This window comes from Tursiops truncatus, chromosome X (genome assembly GCF_011762595.2).
Source record: "Tursiops truncatus isolate mTurTru1 chromosome X, mTurTru1.mat.Y, whole genome shotgun sequence".
Lineage (NCBI taxonomy): Eukaryota > Metazoa > Chordata > Mammalia > Artiodactyla > Delphinidae > Tursiops > Tursiops truncatus.
This window is the reverse complement of record NC_047055.1, coordinates 7319502-7346162: the sequence shown is the minus strand read 5'-3', so window position 1 is coordinate 7346162 and position 26661 is coordinate 7319502. Positions and strand designations below refer to the sequence as shown.

The 26661-nt window shown below is 41.0% G+C and overlaps 1 non-coding gene across 1 annotated transcript; it reads right to left on the bottom strand.

Moving 5' to 3' along the window:
• Positions 1-15589: 15589 nt before the first annotated feature.
• On the bottom strand, positions 15590-15662 carry TRNAG-UCC (transfer RNA glycine (anticodon UCC)). Its single transcript has one exon. It is a non-coding gene; the product is annotated as a tRNA-Gly (tRNA).
• Between the last annotated feature and the right edge of the window lie 10999 nt (positions 15663-26661).

The window sequence follows — 26661 nt, the reverse complement described above, 5'->3', positions numbered from 1 at the left end:
GGCTTCCAGCTCTTCTAGATGCCCTGGTACTAAATAGATACAATCTCCATAGGAATATCCTTAGTTTTGGGGGTTTTTGGCCATGCTGGGGCATGTGAGATCTTAGTCCCTACCAGGGATCGAACCTGCGCCCCCTGCAGTGGAAGTGCTGAGTCATAACCTCTGGACCGCCAGGGAAATCCCCAGGAATATCCTTATTTTTAGGAAATACACACTTTTATATTTAGCAGAAGGGGCCATGAGGCACACAAGTGACTCTCAAGTGGTTCAGAAAGATTGAGAGTAAATGATGAAGCACATGGAGTAAACTATAAAATACAAAAGTGAACTCTGGGTAAAGGGTATCTGGTTTGCTCATACTGTTCATATCTCGGAACATTTTTAAAGTTTGAAATTGTTTCCAAAGAAAAAGTTTGAGTAAAAAACGAAACCACCTCTATAGCAAGGCATTTCCTCCTTTAAAATTAATATCTGTGATATGAAAGAAAAAAATATCTCAAGATTTTCAGCTTTTCTATTTACCTTTATATGAATCTTTCCTGGCTATGTTTTCTTTTTCTTATACCATGTTGCACACCTTGTTCAAATGCCTGTTTTTAGACTCTGTCTAACTATTTATAAATAATTCCTTTCCATTTCTTTCAAATTTGCTCTTTTCTATGAGATTGAACTTTGGTTATTTAAGCCAATATTCCACAATATGAACACAAAGTTGAAAACGACTAATCTTAGGGAAACCTTTGAAATTTAGGAATTACATGGTTCACACTTCTAACAGCAAAGCCCCTGTCCTTGAAGAGCTTCACTTTTGAGATGCAAAGAGACCTGACTAAAGAGGATAGGGAAAAGATGTGGCACATATATACAATGGAATATTACTCAGCCATAATAAGAAACGAAATTGAGTTATTTGTAGTGAGGTGGATGGACCTAGAGTCTGTCATACAGAGTGAAGTAAGTCAGAAAGAGAAAAATACCGTATGCTAACACATATATATGGAATCTAAGGAAAAGAAAAAGATCATGTAGAACCTAGGGGTAAGACAGGAATAAAGACACAGGCCTACTCACAGAAAATGGACTTGAGGATATGGGGAGGGGGAAGGGTAAGCTGTGACAAACTGAGAGAGTGGCATGGACACATATACACTACCAAACGTAAAATAGATAGCTAGTGGGAAGCAGCCGCATAGCACAGGGAGATCAGCTAGGTGCTTTGTGAGCACCTAGAGGCATGGGATAGGGAGGGTGGGAGGGAGGGAGACGCAAGAGGGAAGAGATATGGGAGCATATGTATATGTATAACTGAGTCACTTTGTTATAAAGCAGAAACTAACACACCATTGTAAAGCAATTATACTCCAATAAAGATGTAAAAAAAAAAAGATAGGGAAAAATAGAATCGTCAGGGTTGCTAGAGAAATCAGGTAGTGAGTTCCAGACGGTGGCAGAGCCCTATTTTGAAGGACAAGTAGAGTAAGGGAACAAAAAAAACCCCAAAAAACAAACGAACAAACAAAAAAACGGTAAAGACAAAGGAACAGCATTTACTTGTAAAGTATATAGGCTTATGAAGAAAACAGCTTCCCTCCTCCTCATCTTTTTGGCTTACCTGAGACAAACTTCTTCCCCTTCATGTCCGGCACCGCTAGAGCTCCCAGGACAAATGGTCTCGTGAAGAGAAAAAACGGTGTCGTCAGAAGGATTAACCGCCCCTACGTCGCATCCTGTTTCTCCGGGCTCACAGGAAGCACTAACTATCCCCGCCCCATTCTGGGCTCTGATTGGGTCACGTGGTTGAGTCCTGGCCAATGAAATGTGGAGGAATAGGAACCATTTCCGTTTGCCCGTGTCTTCCCCCAGCCCGGCGTGTTTGTGCGCTGAGGGTTTACTTTGTTTCAAAATTAGGCAACATATTCTACTTGTTCCCTTGTATTGCTGTGCTGAAAGAGAACGACCTTGTTCTTAGAAAATACCAGGTGATCTTTGACATTGTCTCTTCCCTCATTTGCAATGCATTTACAAAGAATCCAGATTCTGAGGCCCAAGGAGCTGGCAGAGCCACGTGATGGAAGAGACGTGTCTGGCTGACTGCACTGAACTGTGAGATGTGCAATAAATCAATCATTATTTGTTAACCCTCCCCCAACACCCCACTAGATACTCTACACTTTAGAGAGGTTTTGAAGATTAAGTAAGGACCATGCCTGGCACAAATTATTACAGAAGTGGTTACTATTATTATACTTTGTTTTGCAGAGATATTCTTGGCTTCAAAGATGTTTACCAGCTGTATAACCCAAAAACAGTTCTATAAGTTCTTCAAGCTCCTCTCCTCATCTGAAGATGGAGAAAACCCATTTAACATTTGTCCCCTAATATATATCAAATACATATATATTTGGATACAAATATCCCCTAATATATACCAAACAGTTATCTAAGTTCAGAAGACATAAAATTGAACAAGATCTATAAGGTCCTTGATTTCACGGTGCTTACATTCTAGTAGGGACTGAGGTTATAAACATAAAAACAAATATTATAGGGAATAAAATAACACAAATTATTATGAAGACTATAAACAAGGCGACTTGATAGTGATGGACTGGGAATTAGATGTAATTTAGATTGGGCAACTTAAAAAGTTATTACTGAGCAGGTGGCATTTGAGCTAAGACCTGAATGGCATGAAGGAGCTGGTTGTGGGTGCAAAGTTCAAGGAGAAGAATGCCCCAAATAGAGGGAACAACCAGGGCACAGGCTCTGAGGAGGAAATAAGCTTAACATGTTAATAAACAGGCCAATGTAGCTAGAGTGGTTGGTGAATGTGGGAGAGAGTAGGATAAGATGAGGTTGGAGACTGAAGTAGGAGCCAGATCGTGTTGAGATTTTCTAGTCACATCAAGTATTTTGGACTAAGATATAAGACAGTTTAAGATTTTAAGCAGGGGAATGGCATGATATGATTAAACTTCAGAAAGATAATTTTGGCTGCTGCATGGAAATTGGGCTATAGGGCAAGCAGCAAGAGTGAAAGTCAAAGGACAAATTAGGTGACTATTGTAATTATTTAGACAAGAGATGATGGTGGCTTGAGCTAGACTGGTAGCAGTGGAGATGGAAAGAAATGATTTGGTATATGTATTTTAGTGGTAGAGTCAACAAGACTTGGAAGTGCATTGGATATGGAGGAGAGGATGCAGTAATTCCCGAGTCCTGGGCTTGTGCAATTAGGTAACTAGGTGATGTTATTTACTAAGATAAGGAAGATTAGAAGAAAAAGAGGTTTTGTGTCACTTCTCTCTCTCTCTCCCCCCTCTCTGTCTTTGAGAGGAGGAATCTCCTGTGGTCATATAAATAAGTTATACTATTAATAAAAATGAATGACAGTAGCATCCATTTTGTTGAAGTAAGAGTATTGTTGTGTGTGAGTGTGTGTGTGTGCACGCACATGCAGTATACAGTCATTAGATATGGCTTTGGCCCAGCTGAGTATGTAAGTGCTGCTTCTAGAAAGTTAGGAGATTCCTGTACCAGAGCACTGATCATCGAGATCTGTAGCTCAAACAATGGAGGGTGCCCAAGTCTTTGGTCCAGCAGAGCTAATAAATCCAGGCAGCAGCTAACTTAGGACCTCAGGGGAAAACACGACCATCTTGCATTGCCTGGTGGTCTGGATGTTTTGGAATTCCAGAGCAAATGGGTTTCCCTTCTTCAAAGCTTTATGTGTTCAGAGATTTTATCTTATGAAAGTCACTGATAAACATGTTGGCCAGAATAATGCACTGTGGCACTGTTCTAGATTTTCACTAGAGAATTTATAAAAACAAAGCTCTAGTAAGATGTGTACATTTATCACATTTCTTTTATTTTAGTTTTATTGCAAACATATGAAGGGCTGGGATTATGCTGCTCAATATTTATTTTCTCCATCATTGTTTTAATTCTTCACAACAACACTTTTGCACATATGAAACTGGGGTTCAGAGAGATTATAAGACTTGCCAGGGGCTTCCCTTGTGGCGCAGTGGTTGAGAGTCCGCCTGCCGATGCGGGGGACGGGGGTTCACGCCCCGGTCCAGGAAGATCCCACATGCCGCGGAGCGGCTGGGCCCGTGAGCCATGGCCGCTGAGCTTGTGCGTCCGGAGCCTGTGCTCCGCAGAGGGAGAGGCCACAACAGTGAGAGGTCCGCGTACCGCAAAAAAAAAAAAAAAAAAAAAGACTTGCCAAAGGTCACACAGAGAATAAATGGTAAAGTAGGACACTCCAATCCAGGTTTGTCTGACACAAAGATCAGTATACTTTTGCCTGTACCAGGTGGTCTCCTGGGTTCCCTATAGAGCAGCTAGACATAATCTGCCTTGTATTTGACAAAGAACAGCTCATTAATGGATTTTCTATAAAAATCAGTTAGAGAATGGTGGAGATTGGGGTCAGCCTCATCCAAATCTCATGGACTGCGGTGGGGGAGAAGTGTAGTCCCCAAAGTAAAATCAAGGGGTCTCTAATATACTGAATTCCAAAATGGTCCCCAAGTTCCTGCCCCTGATATACACACCCTGTATAACCCTTTCTCTTTGACTGTGGGTAGGGCCTGTGAATATGATGTGATATCACTCCTGTAATTATGTTACATTACATGGCAAAGGTGAAAGAACTTTTCTGATGTAAGCAGAATCCCTAATCTGTTGATTTTGAGACAGTCAGAAGAAAGAGTATACTGGGCGGGCCTGACCTAATCAGGTGAGGCATTTTATAACCAGGACCTAGGCCTTCCCTAGAGTCAGAGTCTCAAAGCAGCAGAGATGCTATCTTGCTGGCCTTGAAGAAACCAAGCAATAGGTTGCGAACCACCTATGGAAAGGGGAAACCGCTAGGAGCCAAGGTCCTCTGTCCTACTGCAGCAAGAAACTGAACTCTGCCAACAACCTAAATGGGTTTGGAAGAGGACCCCAAACTCCAAATTAGCACATGGCCTAGCAGACACATGTGATTGCAGCCTTATGAGACCCTGAGCAGAAGATCCGGTTCAGACTGCTGAACCGTCCGAAACTGTGAGGTGATAAAGATGTGGGGTTTTAGGGACTTCCCTGGAGGTCCAGTGGCTAAGACTCCACGCTCCCAATGCAGGGGGCCCAGGTTTGATCCCTGGTCAGGGAACTAGATCCCACATGCATGCCGCAACTAAGAGTAAGGTATTTTTTCTGAGAGGCTGGCTGTTTGTCAGCAGATCTCACCTTTTTATTTGTCTGTTTCCTTCTGTTACTCCCATGACTCTTGGTGTTCACCTATGTTGAGGGTTCCCAAGACCACCCCCAGGTTCAATGATTTGGTAGGATTACTCACAGAACTCAGCATATGGTCTCACTCACAGCTATGACTTATTACAGCAAAAAGATACAAAGCAAAACCAGCAAAGAGAAAAGTAACATGGGGATCAAGTCTGGAGGAAACCTGACACACTTTTGCAAGAGTTCTCTCCCAGTGGAGTCACAAGGGATGAACTTAATTCCTCCAGCATTAAACTGTGACAACACAGGCAAAGTGTTGTCTACCAAGGAAGATCATTAGAGTCTCAGTGTTCAAGATTTTCAATAGGCTAGTATTGTAGGCACTCTTTGCCTAGCATGTACCAGAATTCCAGACTCCCAAAAGGAAAGCAGGCATTCAGCATAAATTATTGATATACTGTTTGTACAAACAGTTTAAGCAGAGCGAGCCACTGTTTTCAGTTAGAGAATGGTGGGAACCCTCCCCAAATCCAAGTTTCCAGACTCCAACCAATGGCCAAGTCTGCAAGCAAGCCTGTCTAAGGATAGCAATCTCAAGCCTGCTATGTTAAATCTTTCCTGCATACCACCTAAGTGCCACATTCCCATGGCCCTATTGCAGTTATGTGTAATACTCAACACCCCAGTTATACATTCTCTCTAACATAAAGTATATTAGCATATGGATGTCTCAATTCCAGCTGCTATAACAAATTACAGTAGAGTGGGTGTCTTAAATAACAAACTTTTATTTTTCATGTTTCTGGAGGCTGGGAAGTCCAAGATCACGGTGCTGGTGGATCCAGTGTCTAGCGAAGTCGTGCATCCCGGTTTGCAGATGGCTATTTTCTTGTTATATCCTCACATGGTGGAGAACAGAGAGAGGAAGCAAGCTGTCTTCTTATAAGGGCACTGATCCTATCATGAGGGCTTCACCCTCATGACCTAATTATCTCCCAAAGGCCTCACCTCCTAATACCATCACATCAGACATTAGGATTTAAACGTATAAAATTTGGGGAGATCCAAATATGCAATACGTAATAATGGATGAGAATCACCTTTATTTATATAGTTTTATAGTCAATCACAAGCAAATATCTATTAAAGCTATTACTAGGGGAGATAAGATCTGATCATGAAAGACCAACACCATGCTGAAAACTGATACTTTGCTGTCCCCTCTAGAAAATCTGGATCTGGAGTGCTGCCTCTATTTCCTCAAGGTTTCTTTCTGCCTTTCTCTGCCCCACAAAAATCAAGATTCCTAAGCAAAGGCCAGGGCCAGAGTTCCATGATATGCTACAAGGGTAGGATCAAGAGCTGTCTCACTGAGCCTTGCACAAATTGGGGCAGGCCATAATCTCAGAGGATCTGTCCCCTCCGATCCAGGCCCATGTTGAGTAGCTCCTTACGGGGTGATCAGAAGCAAAGGACTGCCTTTGTCTCTGCAATTAGGTTTCTGTGATTTTGCTGGCTCCAAAAATCAGTCACTTGTATTATAAATTTTATTTTGGGGACACCAGACAGGTATGGACTATACAGACAGGTGTTTGTGTTTGTTTGTTTCTCCTTGAGCAGGAGTTGCTTTTATTCTGGGATTAAGATGTGCCTTTAAAAAAATGTGCTTTCGAAAGAAGAGGGGAGCCATTAATCAATAGGGTGCCTTTTCAAGGGTACCTTAAATCAATAAAAGCTACCCCTCCCGGGCTTATACAGCTCCAGCAACACAGGGCTTGGTGACTGTACAATGCCCTTGAGCAAACTGGCAGAAAATTTCTCCCTCCAGGAGGAAGTAGGTCCTGGCCATTGTGCCAGGCTTGGTGGACAGAGCTATGGCTGGATTTCCTTTTCCACTCACCCACTCTGCTGGGTACCTTTTGTGCTAACACAGTTGAGTACAAATAGGTGTGATGGGAAGGTTGGCACATCTGTGGCATTCTCTTCCTTTATCCTCTTCTTTGAGAATCAAAGAGCCCTGTGCTATAACTTGCCTTCCAATTCAGCTGAACGACCTGTTGCATCCAAATGGAATATTTTGGAGTCAGCCCTCACAACTAGACTAACACAGAAAGGGTTGCTTGATACAGGGGAGGAGCATGGTTCCTCACCAGTTGATTTCATCGAGGAATATACATAACTTGTTATTGAATCATTATTCTCAAACGCATCTATAAGATATGGTGATAAATTAGTTTGAAACTTGTCAACGCCCACTTAAGCAGGCAGTCCTTCTTTTCTCTTGCTTGCTCACCCCATTTCTTATCTTTGTTTCTATTTGCACACCACCTCATTCATTCTCATTTGCCATTTGTCTCTGCCGTTCCCTATAGGCCAGTTTGGAGGGCTTGAGTGTGCACATAGGTTGACATGGCTAATTCATGCCTCTTGCACTTATGTGTCTTCAGCCCAGGCCACTGGCACAGACTGACTAGTGTCCCTCAATCCCAATCCCAACTTCTAGGGAAAGAGAAAGAATGGGTTGTTGTGAAGATCAAATGGGTTAATGTGGCCTAATGTCCGGCATGTAATAAGCACACTATATGTATGGGATATTGCTCTTCTTCAGAACCTTACTTGGGTGTTCTCTGCCCAGTCTACGTGCCATTACCCTTGCTCCCTTGGCCTCAGCTAGAATAAAGCACTCCTTCCCCATCCTTGCTGCTGAACCTTGTCTACACTTCTGTCTTAATGGAACGTGCGTTCCACGTTCTATTTATTGGCTATTTATTGGCATGCCTGTCTCTCATTCTAGACCACAAGCTTCTTACGGGCATGGGCCAGGTCCTTCTCCTTTTGAACCCACTGGTGGAGCTGGGGTGCTGTGCAGTGCCTAAGGCCTGGTAAGTGCTCCAGAAATGCTTGCTGAACTGAATGGAAGGCATGTTACAGGAATGGTAATTCAACATTATTTTTAGGGTCAAATTTCTCTTACTAGTAGAAACTTGAGTACAGTAAGTCCTCTAAATACGAACGAGTTCCGTTCCGAGAGCACGTTCGTAAGTCCAATTTGTTCGTAAGTCCAACAAATTTAGCCTAAGTACCCCACTGACACAATCGGCTATATACCACTGCTTTTATGCTTGTTTCTGGACATTCTGGGCTTGAAATAAAGATACTGTACTACTGTACTCTATACAGTACTGTACAGTAAAGTACACAAAAGCACAACCACTTGTAGAGGATGCACACATGTGACAATGTACACCAGACATGTGAACTTATGTGATTGGACATGCGAACACACGTTTGCATCTTTGAAAGTTCGCAACTTGAAGGTTCGTATGTAGGGGACTTACATTATTAGCTGCTTTTCTTTGACCCCTCTGCCCTGCCTTGTTTACTTCCAACTGGCAGATTAAAAGGTAGATTTCCAAATAGAAGTTTATCTTTAAGCAATTAATGTGGGTCCAATATTTCCTGGGTCATTTCTGTGGCTCACCAGTGGGGAGGATTTTAATCCAAGATGAACAGCATAGGAAACCAGTGTCACTCAGAGTTAAGCCTACCCTAGCACCTAAAAATGACTTTGAAATGAGAATGTTGGGTGCAAATATGTATGTTTTATACATAATGGTATAATCATCTCCACAATGATGTGAGTCCCAATGCTGATTAACAAAGGGATGACATCCTCAACCTCAATGCTTGTTCCTGGCTTCTTTTCCTTAGCCCCTCTCTTTCCTTTGCATGCTTCTGCCCCCCAGCCCTCACTATCCCTTCTTCCCCTGCCACCTAGCCACCATTCGCCATATCCTCTCAGATGCCTATCTGGCATTGGGGTTTGTTTGTTGCGGGTGTACACGTATCTATTTCCAGTGTTTTTAGCTTGATGATATACAGGCCTTCAGAACACACTGGCACCGTTATTTTTAAGATTGATGCTGACACAGTCCACTTAATGTTCTCATCTCAACTAATTTACCTGCGGGGAGTAAACTCATTTGCAAAAGTGAACAAAGAAGAGGGTAGAAGGAACCGGAAGAAAGGGGAACTAGGAGAATATCTTTTACCATTTAACCTCCAAACAACCCAGGAAGAAAAGGAGGGCAGTTTTTATCATCAGCTCCAGTGAAGACATGAAAAAGGATGCAGCTCAGAGAAGTCATTTGCTAATAAAGAGCACAGGTCGGGTTTGAAACCTAGATTTTCTCATCCCCACTTTAATGCTCTTTCCATACCACAAGGATGTTTTTCAAATATGCTGCCTTCTTAAAAAATAAGATCCTCTCTTCTGTACCACGCACCAACCAGATGTTAGTAATTTAGACCAGGGGTCTGCAAACCGTGGGCTGTGGGCCAAAATCAGCCTGCCATCTTTTTTGGCATCAATAGCAAGCTAAGAATTTTTTTTACACTTTTTATTCGTTAAAAAATCAAAAGAATAATATTTCATAGCACAGGAAAATTATATGAAATTCGAATTTTCATGTCTATAAATAGGTTTAATGACACAGCCATGCCCGCTCATTTTTATATTGTCCATGGCTGCTTTCATGCTACATGGCAGGGCTGAGTAGCTACAACAGAGATTACAGTATATGGTCCATAAGGCCAGAAGTATGTACTATCTGACCCTTTGCAGAAACACTTTTCTGACCACTGATATAGGTCCTTGCTACCTAGAGTTCTACCCAAGTGCTGATCCCCGGACCATATTAGAAATGCAGAATCTCGGGCACCTTCCAGACCTATGGACTCAGCAGCTGCATTTTAATAAGAGCCCTTGGTGATTCACATGCCCATTAAACCTAGACAGGCTTGGGCTCAGAAGGCAATCCATGAGGGCTTTCTCTTATCAGACAAGCAGTGTGGGTTACTAGAAAGGGAGCAGCCTTAGGGTCAGACAGGTATGAATTTAAAATTCTGCATTCACTGCTGAGTGCCTTCAGCTTCCTCATCTAGAAAGCGAGGATAAGCATGTGTTCCTCATAAATTTGTTTTGAACTGGATGGCCTATTAGGTTCCTAGTGCTGCCCTAACAAATTACCACCAGTTTGATGGCTTCAAACAACAGAAATGTACTCTCTCACAGATCTGGAGTCTAGAAGTCCAAAATCAACGTGTCCGCCAGGCCATGACCCCTCTGAGGGCTCGAGGGGAGAAGCATCCCTCGCCTCTTCCAGCTTCTGGTGGTCCCAGGTGTTCCTTGGCTGTAGTTGCATCATGCAACCTCTGCCTCTGTCTTCACATGGCCTTCCTCTCTGTGTGTCCTCTTCTCTTCTTACAAGGACAATAGTCACTGAATCAAGAGATCACCCTAATTCCAGTATCAAATCAGCTCAAGATCCTTAACTGATGACATCTGCAAAGACCTTATTTCCAACTCAGGTCACATTCTGAGGTTCTGGGTGGACATGAATTGGGGTTGGGGGGCAGACACTATTCAGTCCACCACAGGTTGCACCAATCTAGGTAAAATGTCTGACACATTGTGAGCACCTAACACACTTTTCCTCTACCCACTTTTCCCCTTTAACTCAAGCGACTCAGGGCCCAGAATAGAGTGGGAGACTGTTCCAGGAATCTCCAAGAGAATCTTGCCCATTTTGAAAGAGGAGCATCTCCTGGACTAGGACACACAGAAGATGATGCTTTCATGACATGTGTCCTGGAGCTAAACCAGTTCTTTTTTCCTCTGTACATTTTGGAGCAAAAGTTCCTTTCAAGTGAAGGAACAGATGAATGAAAAGAAATAAGCCATAGGCGAGGAAAGCCTCATAGTACAATGCTGTACTCAAAGCTCATTCTCTCCTCTCTGCTGCTGGTGTGCCTGCCTCGGGAACGGATTAATATTGTCTGTGATATTCCTGTGGGCCATGGCTTTCTGTTGTACCCCTGAAGGACAGCTTTTTCCTTTACTATGAAACCTATGTATATCTCAAGAGAAAGTGAGACAGGTATCAAATTTCAACTTGCTCATGAGCAAATCTGGACAGATGTTAGCTTTGGAGTGAATCAAATATGGGGTCTCCTAGCCAATATCATTGCTGGCAATTTTCAGACCAGCCAAGTTGCATGTGACAAGCTTTTCAGCCAATTCCACAACCCCATTTCCCACTGCCTTTGTATGTGTAATCAACAACATCTCTTTTCTGAAGTTCTGAGTCACACTGACCTTATGTATTGCACTTGTAATATACAGATCTGGTCTATTACATGTTAATTACCTCATTAGCCACCAGTGGTTTGCATTCCAAGTTTGTGAATTTCCTGTGAACAGTCTCCCGGAAAGGAGGTCTGTGGAAATCTCCTCAGTACTTAGCAACAAAGTTCTGTAATTTTCAGCACAGCACCTGTCTTGAAACTGAAACAAATTAATAGCTAAACTGACTGCAGCTAGATTACTAACTCAATCTTCTATTCTCCAAGAAGGAAAGAGGTGCAACTTTTTTTTTTTTTCCTGAGGTACACGGGCCTCTCACTGTTGTGGCCTCTTCCGTTGCAGAGCACAGGCTCCGGACGCACAGGCCCAGCGGCCATGGCTCACGGGCCCAGCCGCTCCGCGGCATGTGGGATCCTCCCGGACCGGGGCACAAACCCGTTTCCGCTGCATCGGCAGGCGGACTCTCAACCACTGCGCCACCAGGGAAGCCCTCAAATTCATTTTTAAAAAGGATTGTTTGTTACTTATTTCCTGATCCTGTTTTAGAAGTGCTAAAGGGTATTGAATCATATCCATCAAAATTCTTTGCTCTGCATGTAACAGTTTAAAGAGAATACATTTTATTTTCTTACAGAGGAATTTGGAGGAGCAAGGTATGTTGCCCCCAAAATAGGAAATAAGGTGGCCTTTGAAGAATTAAACTTTAAGCTCAGTGTATATTAGATTAAAGCAATGTCACCTTGAAACGGTGATTCTCAGCGTTGGCTGCATATTAGAGTCACCTGGGGAGCTTTTAAAAACTATTGATGCCACAAGAGATTCTTACTTAATTGGACCAAGTGATTCTAATCTGCTGTCATGGTTTCAAATCATTGCCTTAAAGAGACAGAGTAGGTTTTAAGGTTTCAGGATTTCACTCACATCACTGAACGCTGCTAAAGAAAGAATGTGTCAGGGTGGTCCAGTGGTTAAGACTCCATGCTCCCAATGCAGGGGGGGGGCGTGGGTTCGATCCCTGGTCAGGGAAGTAGGATCCCGTATGCCCGCATGCTGCGAGATGTGGCCAAAAAAAGGAATGTGTCATTCATAAGGGGAGAGGGTCTGGTTAGCTAAGGAAACTCTGGGGAAAACTTGTATTTGAGCCCTTTCTGATCACTGGTTTAAAATTTTCACTCCTCACTCTCAATCTCTATCTCCCTTCCTCGCTTTAATTGTCTCCCTTTATGTTTTTGTCCACCTAAAATATTAACCCCATGTGAATATGTAGTTTGTTTGTTTGCTTTTGCCTGTTTTGTTCATGTCTGTATTCCTAATGCCTATTAGGGAGAGCCTAGCATGTGGAAGACATTTTTGTCCACTGAATGAAAGAGTAAATGAATGAATAGATGGATGACTGGGGAAATGAATGAATAAGTGAAAGGAATGACAGAAGCAAGTTTTCCTATTTCTTTGGCAAGCAATTCCTACCATAAAAATAATACAAAAGGTTATCTTTAGTTGAGTCCATAAACCATCACAAAGTAATCATTTAAGGTTTGGATTCAAATATATGTTTGCAAAGGAGAGAAAGAATATGCTGTCCTTAAAATGATCTAGTTCCTGTGACAGTGGTAAGTCTCCCGGCATGTTAACAAATCAACATTCATATTATATCATATTATATTATATTATATTATATTATATTATATTATATTCAACACTTTGAATTACAGGTAGAGATAGGGAGAAAAGGGAGAAAATGAACTAGTTGTGCCAACTATTTGATTCTTGTGACACACTTTGTACATTAATAAGTTAGCATTTGGGTTTTATACATTATTCCTGTGATCTTGATTCACACGAGTGCACTCTGAAGCAGTGAGTGGATTCACCTCTCCTCTCCATGTGTGACTCATTCAGGTTTCTGAGTCTTCAATGCCAAGTGTTAGACCTTGGAACAGACTAAATGCACAAGGTCATGAAGACAACCCCATGGAACCATTTCCACCTCTACCTAAAAGAGACTTTTAACGTTTTATAATCCATACCATGTTTTAATAAATAGAAAGATATAACAATTTTCTTGATTGTGATTTAAAATTTCTAAATACATAGGTGAAGATCACTTCATAATTTGCTTTCCTAGACCACACAAATTGCTCCCTTATCCATCCTCACTCCCACCCGCAATGATTCTGGTTTGTTCACTTGGTTGAAAAGCATTGCTCCAAAGGAGGCCTCCACTAGCACACCTGTAGGGTCAACAGTTCCTCTGGCCTTCCACTATGACAGGCAGGCCACCTTTATGGGTACCAACGTCTGCTTCCTCATAATGAAACTGAATCCCCCTAAAACCGAGTTCCTCCGCCGAGTTTAGGATTAACCTCTCCAAAACTCTATTCTCTGTCTTGTACCACCCCTGTTCCCCTCAAGATTGAGGAGTAACAAAGAAAAGGGGGGATTGAAACCAGACAGGACTCTGCAGGGTCCTCCCGGGTATGAAAGCCCCTCTGTGTCACCTGTTTCTTGTTTGTAGAAAAAAAGGCTTTAGTCTCCTAGGCCTTCCCTGAGTTCCAAAGAGTAGACCCAGCAGTTAGTTGGATGATAGAATCACAGGATTCCTAGTTCCTCCTGAAGGGATGTAGATAACAGTCTGATTCATATCTTTGAATTATTCTACAGAAACTAAGTCCCCCACCCAGATGGAGGATGGTAACTACATGCTGACCACAAGCACTAGATCCCAGACTGGTTGGAACCAGAAGGTCCGCTTTCAACTCACATGTATGCAGACAGTCCTCAGCACAGGGATGTCTCAAGTGGCATCTCTTCTAGAGAGAGGCTCAGGGCTTCCCAGGCTTCCATTTTGTGTCTCCGTCCTCAGATCATGACATCACCAGAAGCCTTATATTAATGGTAATGGTAACAACAGCAACAATACAAAATTGAAAGGACTGTGCCTTTCTGGACATCATTGGCCTGAATGCTGCCCTTAAATACAGTGCGAGTTTCTGGGGTCTGCACATGGGAGGTGCTGAGGGAAGGGTGGTCTCACAGCTAGCAGAGTCTCTGTTGTGGGGGACTTCTCTGTATTTTATTCCCCCTGGTGATGGTATTTTCCTCTCATTACTAAATCATCTGTTCCCCATCTATTGACCCTCTTCCTCATCCCCCCCAGACCTGGCTTCTCAATCATTAATGTTCATAAGAATCACCTGGGGATCTTGTTAAACAGTAGTTTCTGATTTAGTAGGGGCCCACATTCTGCATTTCTAACAAGTTCCCCAGTAATGACGATGCTGCTGGTACATGGATCACACTTTGAGTAGCGAGGCTATCACTGAGCCTTGCTATCCAATGAAACTTTCTGCCAAGATGGAAATGATGCACTGCCCACCATGGTAGCCATTAGCCACATGTGGCTACTGAGCACTTGAAATGTGGCTAGTGTGACTAAGAAACTGAATTTTTAATTTTATTTCATTTTCTTTTTTGGCTGCACCACGCGGCAGGCATGCAGGATCTTAGTTCCCCAACCAGGGATTGAACCCCCTGCAGTGGAAGCTCAGAGTCCTAACCACTGGACCACCAGGGAATTCCCCATTTTCATTAATTTAAATTTAAATAGTCATGTGTGGCTAGTGGCTACTGTATTAGACAATGCAGCTCTAAAGTAGGGACCAGCCAGCAAACTTTTTCTGTAAAGGGCCAAATAGTAAATGTTTTTGGCTTTGTGGGCCATATGGACTTTGTCACAAGCACTCAACTCTGCCATTGTAAAGTGGAAAAACAAAACAAAACACATAGACAATACATAAAAGAATGGGCATGGCTGTATTCTCCTAAAACCTTATTGGTCAAAGTAAGTGGTAGGACAGATTTGGCCTGTAGGCTGTGGTTTGCAGACCTCTGCTTTAGAGTATAATTTGCTGATGTTAAAAGAAAGATTTAAAAAAGAACCTGAAGCATATTCCTGAGACTACAATAATGCCTTTCTTTATATTTAAACCTGAACCGAATAAAACCTTAGCTTTACTTTTAATCCATAAAAATTCCATAAGCAAATTGTCTTTTAAAAATTGAAACCTAATGTTCTATGTTATTGTAGAAAATTATTGCCCATGAATGCTTATTACTGTTAGTTGTCTATTGGATAACTGTTCTATATTTATTTATTTTAAGTTTATTTATTTATTTTTTGGCTACACTGCACAGCATGCCGGATCTTAGTTCCCTGACCAGGGATTGAACCTGGGCCCCCTGCGGGGGAAGCGCAGAGTCCTAACCACTGGACCATCAGGGAATTCCCTGGATAGCTGTTCTATACACACACATGTGCGCACACGTGTGCACACGTGCGTACGCACACACACACACGCACACACACTGTTTGTATGTTTTTTGGTCTTGAAATCTTTACTGCACTGCCATTTGGACAATGTAAGCAGGTCCCGTGTGCTAGTATGCTGTTAAATACTTTTGAAATACTAACCTCTCAACTCAATAGTTGTGGCAATGGTGTTACTTTTTCTTAGTATGTATACTCTATCAACACACAAAAAATTCTGTGTAGTCAGTCCCTGTTAATCTAACTGAATTTCTTTTTTGTTGGTTTTCACAATAGCTGCCTAAACTAATATTTTATATGTGTTTTACTAAGTTGGCAACATTTTTTCAGTTATGCCATCCATCTTTAAATGATGAATGACATTCTGGGGCACTGTTAGTTTGCATCATTAACCATTAGACACAGTAAGGAGTTAGAGGGTAATCTCTCATTGTGCTAAGCACAAAATGTTTTTCTCTAAATGAGCAATCTAAAGATAATCACATATTATAGATACAAACAATTTCACATTTCTTATGAACACAATCTGTGTTCAAAAATCATTATTGTGCCAGTTTAATAAGCCATCACACTGAAATGGCTGTAAATGTGCTTGGTGAAGATGACAAATATTAATGGGACACCAGTCAGAAGTCAGGCCTCTAGTCTAGTAAGGAACAGTTGAGAACTCTGGCATCACCAAAATATCTTTGACCCAGGAGTATGCTGGGTTTTCAAGTGGTGAGGTCCTCCAAAGGAATTGACATTATCTACCCATCACCTCCAAAGGCAGTTCAAATCACTGTTTCCAAAGAGAATGCAGTGAATTTGTGTTAATTTGGGGCTGATATTGATATCTGAGGTACACACATTCTGGTGGAAGTGACAAGGTAGCAGGCACCTGGGCAAAGGAGATACTGGTAGTCTGGCAGGTTACTGTGTCATGGTTAACCTGGCGGGGGAAGGGTAGAAAGTTGTGGAGCAGCAACTAAGTTGGTGATTGGTTAGTGAGGACCAAGGGAAGGGGAAAGGCGCCTTCTTCTAAGAGCCGAAGCCTTGTAAGCTATGGCTCCAAATTTTTCTTGTGATGAAGTTAAGCAGATATCATTAGAGACTAGGCATGTAATGTGGGGCATAGGGTAAAGACTATATTGGTATTTGTGTCTCTATCCTAGGCATCTTAGATCCTAACTTTAGGGCACATAACTACTCTTGTTGCCAGTTACTTGGGGCAATGAGTCAATATCTAACCAGGGTAGAGGTAAGGCAATAAAGCAAAAGAATGTAGGTTTCAAAAACAAGGACAAGACCTTTTGGGGACCTATGTTGCAAGTTCTTGCACCCCCTTTAAAGTTTAAAACAAATATCTTCTCATTGGTAGCATTCTCTAACCCTCCTTCTCTTTGCCTTCCTCCTGTCTCTGCTCCCCCATAGACTTTGTATGCACCTCTACTATCACATCACAGTACCAATGCCGCCTCACCATTGAGTTTATGTATTTTTCTCCCCTATTTGACTGTGAACTTCTTGAGGCTAAGGACTGTCAGGTCCATCTCTGTATCCTCAGTGCCTAGTACTCAGTATCTGACTGAGTTAGGTACCAATAAAGAGAAAAAGAAGTTTAAATTAACTATCCAAAGCCAAATGATACTTTTCAAAAATAATTTTATTATAGAAGTCACCAATTTAATTGAAGAACATTTTCAAAATGCACTAAGTTAAAAAGAATACAATATTTTTTACAAATCTGCAATTATATTCAAGACAGAGTATTTATGCTTAGTTTTCTACTTACATATCATGAGCATTTCATTCTTTTATATCTCTACAGAATGTTTTTTTGAACTGCTCCCATAGAGTTATTGGGAGTTACCAAGCATTCCATTTGGTCCTCTGCATTTCTCATCCCCTCTGTAGTTAGATAGGACTATGTGACTAATTCTGGCCAATGGGCATAAGCATAAAGGACAAAAATGAGGAATAAACTTCTGGGCCAAAGTGTGGAAGAGCTGGTATGTGCCATCCACCAGTTTATTTCTTTTTCTGCTAAGTGATGGGTGACATTGTGTGCTGGATTTTCTATCAGCCTTTGTCTCACAATGGCTGTGTGGAGACCCCTGCCACTTCATGTTGGACAGGCAGCACAAGTGAGAAATTGGTCTTTATTTTGGTAAGCCACTGGGATTTCTAGGTTAATTTGTTGTGGTAGAATAACCTATCCTATCCTCACTACATAGGTACATAGAATATTATTATACGGGTATACCATGATTTGACAGTTCACTATTGTATGTATTTCAACTGTTTCTGTTATTCTGCTAGTATAAACAATGCTGTGATGCATGTCATTATATGTAAGTCTTTGTGGAAATTCATGGTAATTTTCTTAAGATAAATTGCCAGAAAGGAAATAACTGGGTAAAAGAATTTGGCGATTTTTAAGGCTTGAATATATCTTACAAAATTTCCCCCCAGAAAGATAATGCCAATGAATGGTCTCATTAGTAGTATATACATAAGTGCTTGTTTCACCATGCCTCACCAAATTGGGTATTAGTCTTCTTTTGAATACTTGCAAATGTGATAGGCGAAAAATTATTGGAGTCAAATCTGGTTTATTTTAATAACAAGATGACCTTAATATTGACGGATTTTTCACTGGAGCTGTCTCTTAGTGGGTCTTGGTTTCATGAGCCTAAGTTACTTGAGGATGGGGATGGAACCTATTTAGTAGATTCCAAAAGGACTCTTGGAAATGTATCAAGATGAATCTGGCAGTATAACCAGTGTCTCAGTGACTTATGTCAGGGCAACAATAGCAGAAATGAATCATTACTTTTTTTTCTGGAATTTTTTCTTTTGGTCTGTCCAGAGGTTTTATTCCTGAACTATGAGAAAAAAATAATATGGGATGGCTGATTTCCTGAAACACTTTACAAATTCTAAGACAGCTCATTGCTATAGCCTCTGCTCATAAAAAACTAAAAGATTTCTGAGTCCTCCAGTGAATTCCACCCCTCTGACTTAAGAAACAGTATACCTGGAAATAGTGGAGAATAAAAAAATGGATATACGCCCATTAAAAGAGTGAGGTCACAATTGAACTGTATCTTTTTTTTATGCAGAGCTCTTTTTTAAAATTTATTAATTTTATTTATTTTTTATTTTTGGCTGCGTTGGGTCTTCATTGCTGTGCACGGGCTTTCTCTAGTTGTGGTGAGCGGGGGCTACTCTTCGTTGTGGCGTGCGGGCTTTTCATTGCAGAGGCTTCTCTTGTTGCAGAGCACGGGCTCTAGGCTTGCAGGCTTCAGTAGCTGTGGCCTGCGGTCTCAGTAGTTGCAGCTCATGGGCTCTAGAGTGCAGGCTCAGTAGTTGTGGCACACAGGCTTAGTTGCTCCACGGCATGTGGGATCTTCCTGGACCAGGGCTCGAACCCATGTCCCCTGCATTGGCAGGCGGATTCCTAACCACTGAGACATCAGGGAAGTCCCAAGATGAAATCTTTGTAAAAGAAAAAAGTAGTCAACAATCTTATAAATAGCTATGATAATTTTTTATTTTCAACGTTCTCAGGTTTTATTTATATATAGGTTTTGCTTATAAATAGGCATCATAGGAGGTGCCTTAAAACTTTGGGCCATTCATACAAGAGAATAAAGTTCATTTTTGAGGCGGGACAGTGTCTTGTGTCTCTGTGTAGATGTTTGTTTTGCTAGTTGGAGAGGCTGAATCAGCAGCTAAAATCTTAAGAATGTTCAAGATACTTTTGTGTACCTAAGTTGACATATCAGCATTTTACCCACCTGATGGACTGAGTAAAATGTAAAGCGTGTTTCTCAAGTTGTATTAAAAGTCTAGTACAGACTGATTAACAGCACTTCTTTCCTTTAAATTAGAGCCATCATGCTCTAAATTACATTAAAACAGATTGCCTAAGTCTCCTTATTGTAACAGGAATTTGTGCTAAGTATTTTTAAGAAAACTATTGCAATTAAATATGAAAAGGAGACCTTATTATATCTTCTCTCTAGCAATTATTAGTCTCTTAATATATTTAAAATTGTGACTTGCTGATGAGGTATTTATTCAACCAAAAAATCCTTTAACATTTATGTAATGATCACATATTATGGGCCAGGCACCATGCTAGGGCTATAACTGTGAATATGACAGACACAGTATCTTTCCTCATGGAGCTCATAGTCAATAAAATACGTCCAATAAAACTGTAGCTTTGTGACTCTGCTGTGTGTGTGTGTGTTTAAAATTTAGGGAGTTTAACTTAAAATATATATATAATTGGACAAACTTATTATGAAATGATAATTAGATAAAGTTTTTTCTTCTACAGAGATTATTTGTAAGTCCTGGCCCCAGTGTGGTGCTCTGATAAAATAGCTAGTGCTTTATTTACTGCTGACATGCTTGTTTTTTTGTGGGTTTTTTTGCGGTACGCGGGCCTCTCACTGTTGTGGCCTCTCCCGTTGCGGAGCACAGGCTCCGGATGCGCAGGCTCAGCGGCCATGGCTCACAGGCCCAGCCGCTCCGCGGCATGTGGGATCTTTCCAGACCAGGGCACGAACCTGTGTCCCCTGCATTGGCGGGCAGACTCGCAACCACTGCGCCACCAGGGAAGCCCTGACATGCTTGTTTTTAACCTCACACCTCCAGTGTAGATTCTGTTAGTTAGGAATTCAAACAGCATTGGCATTATGGGCTAAAGCAAGTCTTATCTTACAAGCAAGGCTCTTCCATCTTGACCTATGTGGACAGTAGTTTAATTCTAAAACACCGGGAGAAAAACAATATATGCTTGATTTTTACCAATCCCATTGGATGATGATACAATATTATTGTTACAATTCCCAGAAGATATTACTATTGGTGGAAGCTGGGTAAAGGGTATAAATGACCTCTTTGTACTAATTCATATAAATGCACGTGAATGTGTTATTATATCAGAGTAAAATGTTTAATTAAAAAGAACAGGCTAGGGACTTCCCTGGTGGTCCAGTGGTTAGGACTCTGCTCTTCCACTGCAGGAGGCACGGGTTCGATCCCTGGTCCAGGAACTAAGATCCTGCGTGCTGTGCGCAGCTCGGCAAAAAAAAAGAAAAATAAATAAATAAAATAAAATAAAAACAGGCTAATAACTGGATGAGAATGATCTCATCCTTTGTTCCCTCAAAGCTCTATCCTATTTTTATAGATGATAACATCTAAGAACAATAGTGATGATGACTTTTTCATTGGCTAGGGTATGAACGCCCTGATCATGAGGGCGTATCATGTAAGAACTCTACCTGTAAGAAAGAATAGCTTGATTCCAAGTGGAAACACATTTCTTAAAAGCATCTTCTATGAAACCATGAATACCATGTGACTCGTTTGCTTAGACTCTAGAGCATGGGTCATGAATTTATTCCTTACTTAGTTTCTTTACATTTACACTAACTCCTTTCCCCAGAACCCCAAAGAATCCTCCTTCTTTGGCGATTATCTGGTCAATGTGTGTCTTTTATTATGAGAGAGAAAGGGTAGGGGAATGAATAGAACTTTCAAACCTTGCAGAATCAGGAGTGTTGCCTTTATTTGTGCTCTTTTAATATTAAAGAGTTCCTTGAACAGGGTTTCTACCAGCAACACCGTTATCAGAGAATAGGACTCCTGCTTCTAAACAGGTATCTATAATGATCATCTTTTCTGACTCTCCCAAGTTAAACAGTCATAAAATGCAAAGGAATCAGGTGAACCAGCACAGAAGAGACACTCAGTAAGTGTTTGCTGAGTGAATTATTGTTGCATAAAAGATTAGCTAGAGAAGAATCAGCCCTTCTAGTAATTGTTTGATGGAGCTTACATTTGAGTGAATTGAGATAACCAACATGCAAGTTCACGAATAAATTAGATAATATCAGATAATGAAAACGAGTGGCAGAATTGCCAGTAGCTACTTTAGACTAGATTTTCAGGGAAATACATCAGTGAGAAAGTGGCATTTAGCAGTGACCTGAATGGTGAAAAGGAAAAAGCCATGTGGAAATAGTGGACAAAGAAAACTACAGGCTTACCGAAAAGAAACTTCAAGGTCTTGAGGCCAGAATGGGCTTGGACTAGAATGAAAAATAGCAAGACAGGGTGGCTGTGACATACCGAGAAAGGGGCAGAATAACACTAGTTGATCCAGGAGTTTGTAGTCCCTGGTGAAGAGTCTGGCTTTTATTCTGAAGGCAATGAGAAGCCTTTAGTAGGTAATCAACACAAGGATGACATCATCTGAAATAGTTTCTCTGTTGGAATGCCTATATGTATTACCCTCACTGGTGGGACTGCCAACTTCTCTTGGCTACCAGACCCCAGGACCATGAGAAATGGACATTTCTCACTCTTTCAATTTTCTTTTTTTTTTTCACCATGCAGCGTGGCTTCTGGGATCTTAGTTCCTCGACCAGGGATGGGACCCAGGCCTCCAGTGGTGAAAGCGTGGAGTCCTAACCACTGGACCGCTAGGGAATTCCTGACATTCCCTACTCTTATGTGGGTGGTAGGCAGACACCTTGAGCAATACAGTTCCTATGAGAGTACAGTATATTGGACAGACTTGAATTTGAGTACTGACTCTGCTGTTTCCTAGCTGTGAGGCCTTGGGTAAGCTACTTAGCCTCTCTGATTCTTATTTTCCTCATCTCGAAAAATGGAAAATTATAATAGTACTTTCTTGTAGTTGTTGTAAGGGTTAAATGACTTAGTGGATGAAAAGTGCCTGACAACGTGCCTGATACATTTTAGGTACTCAATAAAGGTAAACTATATGATTTCTTTTACAGAGGAGGGTATACCAAAAAAGTACAAAATATAAATGTAACTAATATTCCCTAGAGGCAGTATGTGGATGCATATGCTTGTGTGTGCGTGCATCCCACATACCGTATGCATACAAATCGTATTTGGACTCAAAGCTGTGCTTCACCAATTAGTAGCTCTAAGGCCTTAGATGAGTTAATAAACCTCTATAAACTTCAATTTCCCCATCTGTAAAATAGGGTGATAATAGTGTCCTTCTGCATTAGGAGGATGGATTAGGCTTGACTTCATAAAAAAGAAAAACAAAATAACAGTAGTTTAAAAAGAATGAAGTTTATCTCTCGTGTGAAAGAAGTCTAGAAGCAGGAAGTCCAGGACTAACACAATATTTCCAAGATCAATAGGGACCCAGTTCCTTTATGTCTTTCTGCACCAGCACATTAGCACTTGGGCTTCCATCTTCAAGTGACCTCATAGTCTAATATGGCTGCTGAAGCTCCAGCTGTTTGGACTATATTCCGTGCAGCAGGAAGAAAGAATGGTTGGAAGGCAAAAAGGGTCCATTTCTGTGTTGAGACAGCTCCCTTTAAAAAGTCTGTCTTGACAGAGAAAGACAAATATGATATCACTTATATGTAGAATCTAAAAAAGGGGCACAAATGAACTTATCTACAAAACAGATATAGAGTTACAGATGTAGAAAACAAACTTATGGTTACCAGGGGGTAGGAGGGGGATAAATTGGAAGATTGGGATTGATATATACACACTACTATATATAAAATAGATCACTAATAAGGACCTACTGGATAGCACAGGGAACTCTACTCAGTACTCTGTAATGGCATATATGGGAAAAGAATCTAAGAGTGGACATACGTATATGTATAGCTGATACACTTTGTTGTATATCTGAAACTAACACAACATGGTAAATCAACATCCTCCAATAAAAATTTTTTAAAAACAAATAAAAAGTATGTCTTGAAGTCTGTCATAATCATAATACTTCCAGTTTTATGTAATTGACCAGAACTTAGCATGACCACACATAGCTGCCGGGGAGGCCAGGAAATGTGTTTAGTTATTGGCATTGCTATGCCAAATAAAATCATAATTCTCTTTATGAAGCAAGAAAGAATGGATATTTGATAAGCAGCTGGCAGGCTCAGCCACACCTTCACACAGGATTGTTTTAAAGTTTACATGAGATAATATAAGCATAGCCCTTAGCTCAGTTCCTGACAGATAATGAGTGCTTAATAAAGAAGATGGAATGCATGTTCTGCCTAAGATACCCTTCCTCTAGGAACATTGAGCAGAATAAAAGAACCATGAATGTTGTGCTGCTTGCAACAAGACACTACTCATCTCAAATGGTGCCACTTTTCCACTGGAATTGGGTGGCCTTCAATGGCTTGAGTTGAAAATCTATGGTACTTCATCCTTAAGAAAATATCCCTAGCTTAATTTTGACAATCTTTCTTCCTAAAGAGCCAGATCTCCTTTTACGTCTACTAGACTATACTATGGCACTAGAGGGAAGGAACAAGCAGCAAATCCTCACCCCCGGAGTTTGACCTATACTTTAGATCTCTTCCTTTGCCCAGCTCTACCTGGAGTCAGTGACAAACAAGGGAATGGACTACTTTTCAGTGGATGACCTTTGAGAAGAATAGGGAAGTGAAAACAAGAGAACAGAATCCTGGATTCCAGCAGGCATTGGGGCTAATAAGAATATGCCACTTCTATTCCTCTTGACAGGATTATCTTAATTGTTTCTAGAGCTCTATCAATAGCATTGTTCATTTTAAGCAGGCACATCAATTAAAGGTGCCTTTAATATTGTAATTAAAAAGTCAGTTTTTGGAACTATAGCCTGATTCAATGACTTACCATAAAGCCATTCGTTTTTTAATTTTATTAATGCTGAAAGAGAAATGATTTCCCGAGACACAAATACAATGAGTTTTATATGACCTCATAGGCACACAAGTACCCAAATCTCTTATGTCTCAATTTGAATACATTGGTGGCGGACACCTTAATGTGAATAAAGAGGAAAAAAGAAAAGAAAGTTTCATTTGTAGATTGAATTATGTCCTGTCAACTAATCCTAACCACGTTAATGGGGGGGTTGGTCTAATTCAAATTCCCTTTTAAATATGTTGGATGACTCATCTGTCTTCTGAGTCATGAGTTTGCCTCTTGAGACTTCCCTTGTCACAAATGTAGTCGTCAGGCTCAGGCATGGGATATCATAAATAAGAACCATTTTTTGTAAGATTTACTGGGGCAGAAATGCACCATAAACACATTTTGCATGATTTTTAAGCTATGAAAGAAACATGATACAGCACGAAATTGATTACATTTTAAGTATCTTAAGCACTTAATTTAGACTTAATGAGACAGTTATTGTAAAACATTACATATCATTTGGGTATTACATGAAAGTATATGGAAATTTGAAAGAGATGTTGAAAAGGGTCTAAGTATGCTTTACCCTCCAGCAAATGCAAGGACCATCCCAAAAGTCTTCACTTCTTGTTTCTGTATTTCATTTGGTTTATTTTGGTGATCTCCTCAAGCTAAATCAATGCTCAAATCCACGATTCTATTTCTTTTTTTCTTTTCTTTTTTTTTTTTGCGGTACGCGGGCCTCTCACTGTTGTGGCCTCTCCCGTTGCAGAGCACAGGCTCCGGACGCGCAGGCTCAATAGCCATGGCTCACGGGCCCAGCCGCTCCGCGGCATGTGGGATCTTCCCGGACCGGGGCACGAACCCGTGTCCCCCGCATCGGCAGGCGGACTCTCAACCACTGCGCCACAAGGGAAGCCCCCACGATTCTTTTTAACCCTCTCTGGTATCTCTGTTTTCCTACTCCTCACCCATCTTGGTCTCCATCACGTGTGAATTAATAAAGGTTCTCTTGAGGAAAATAGTTAAAATATTCATTACATAAATTTCAATAGAAAAAACCTCAATGGTGAAGCTTTCCTTGCTTCAGAGAGTTGTTTCCAGTACCCTCAAGGGCAGTAGAAATAAGAATTTGTAAATATTAGTTGCTGTGTTAAAAATTTAAAAATCGATATGAATTGACTCTGTAAAGTACTACTGTGAAGCGGAAGTCCTGGGTTTGCCAGGTCGGTGAGTGAGCTGAGCCCAGAGAGGGCAACTTCCTGCAAAGCCATGCCTGGTTGTTGACATCCTCTGGCCCTCATGAGCCTGCGTTTGTTCTTTCTCTTTTGCCCTGCCCTAATTCTGCCTCTTGCAGAAAGGAAAGAAATGTAAACAACCATTTTCTTAATTGAAGTATAGTTGATTTACAATGTTGTGTTAATTTCAGCTATACAGCAAAGTGATTCAGTTATACAAATATATATATATATATACATACATTCTTTTTTTTAATATGCTTTTCCATTTTGGTTTATCATAGGATATTGAATATAGTTCCCTGTGCTATATACTGTAGGGCCTTGTTTTTTATCCATTCTGTGTATAACAGCTTGCGTTTCCTAACCAACCTCCCACTCCACCCCTCCCCCAACCCCCTCCCCCTTTGCAACCACAAGTCTCTTCTCTATGTCCGTGATTCTGTTTCTGTTTCGTAGATAGGTTCATTTGTGTCGTATTTCAGATTCCACATATAAGTAATATCATATGATATTTGTCTTCCTCTTTCTGACTTACTTTGCTTAGTATGATAATCTCTAGGTCCATCTATATTGTTGCAAATGGCAGTATTTCATTCTTTTGTATGGCTCAGTAGTATTCCACTGTGTGTGTGTGTGTGTGTGTGTGTGTGTGTGTGTGTGTGTGTCCATCTTTTTTGGCTGTGCGATGTGGCTTGTGGGATCTTAGTTCCCTGACCAGGAATCAAACTTGGGCCCTGGCAATGAAAGCAAGGAGTTCTAACCACTGGACTGCCAGGGAATTCCCATACCACATCTTCTTTATCCATTCATCTATCGATGGACAAATAGATGTTGTTTCCATGTCTTGGCTATTGTAATTAGTGCTGCTATGAACATAGGGGTGCATGCATCTTTTTGAATTATAGTTTTCTCCAGATATATTCCCAGGAGTGGGATTGCTGGATCATATGATAGTTCTATTTTTAGCTTTTTAAGGAACCTCCATAGTGATTGTACCAATTACATTCCCA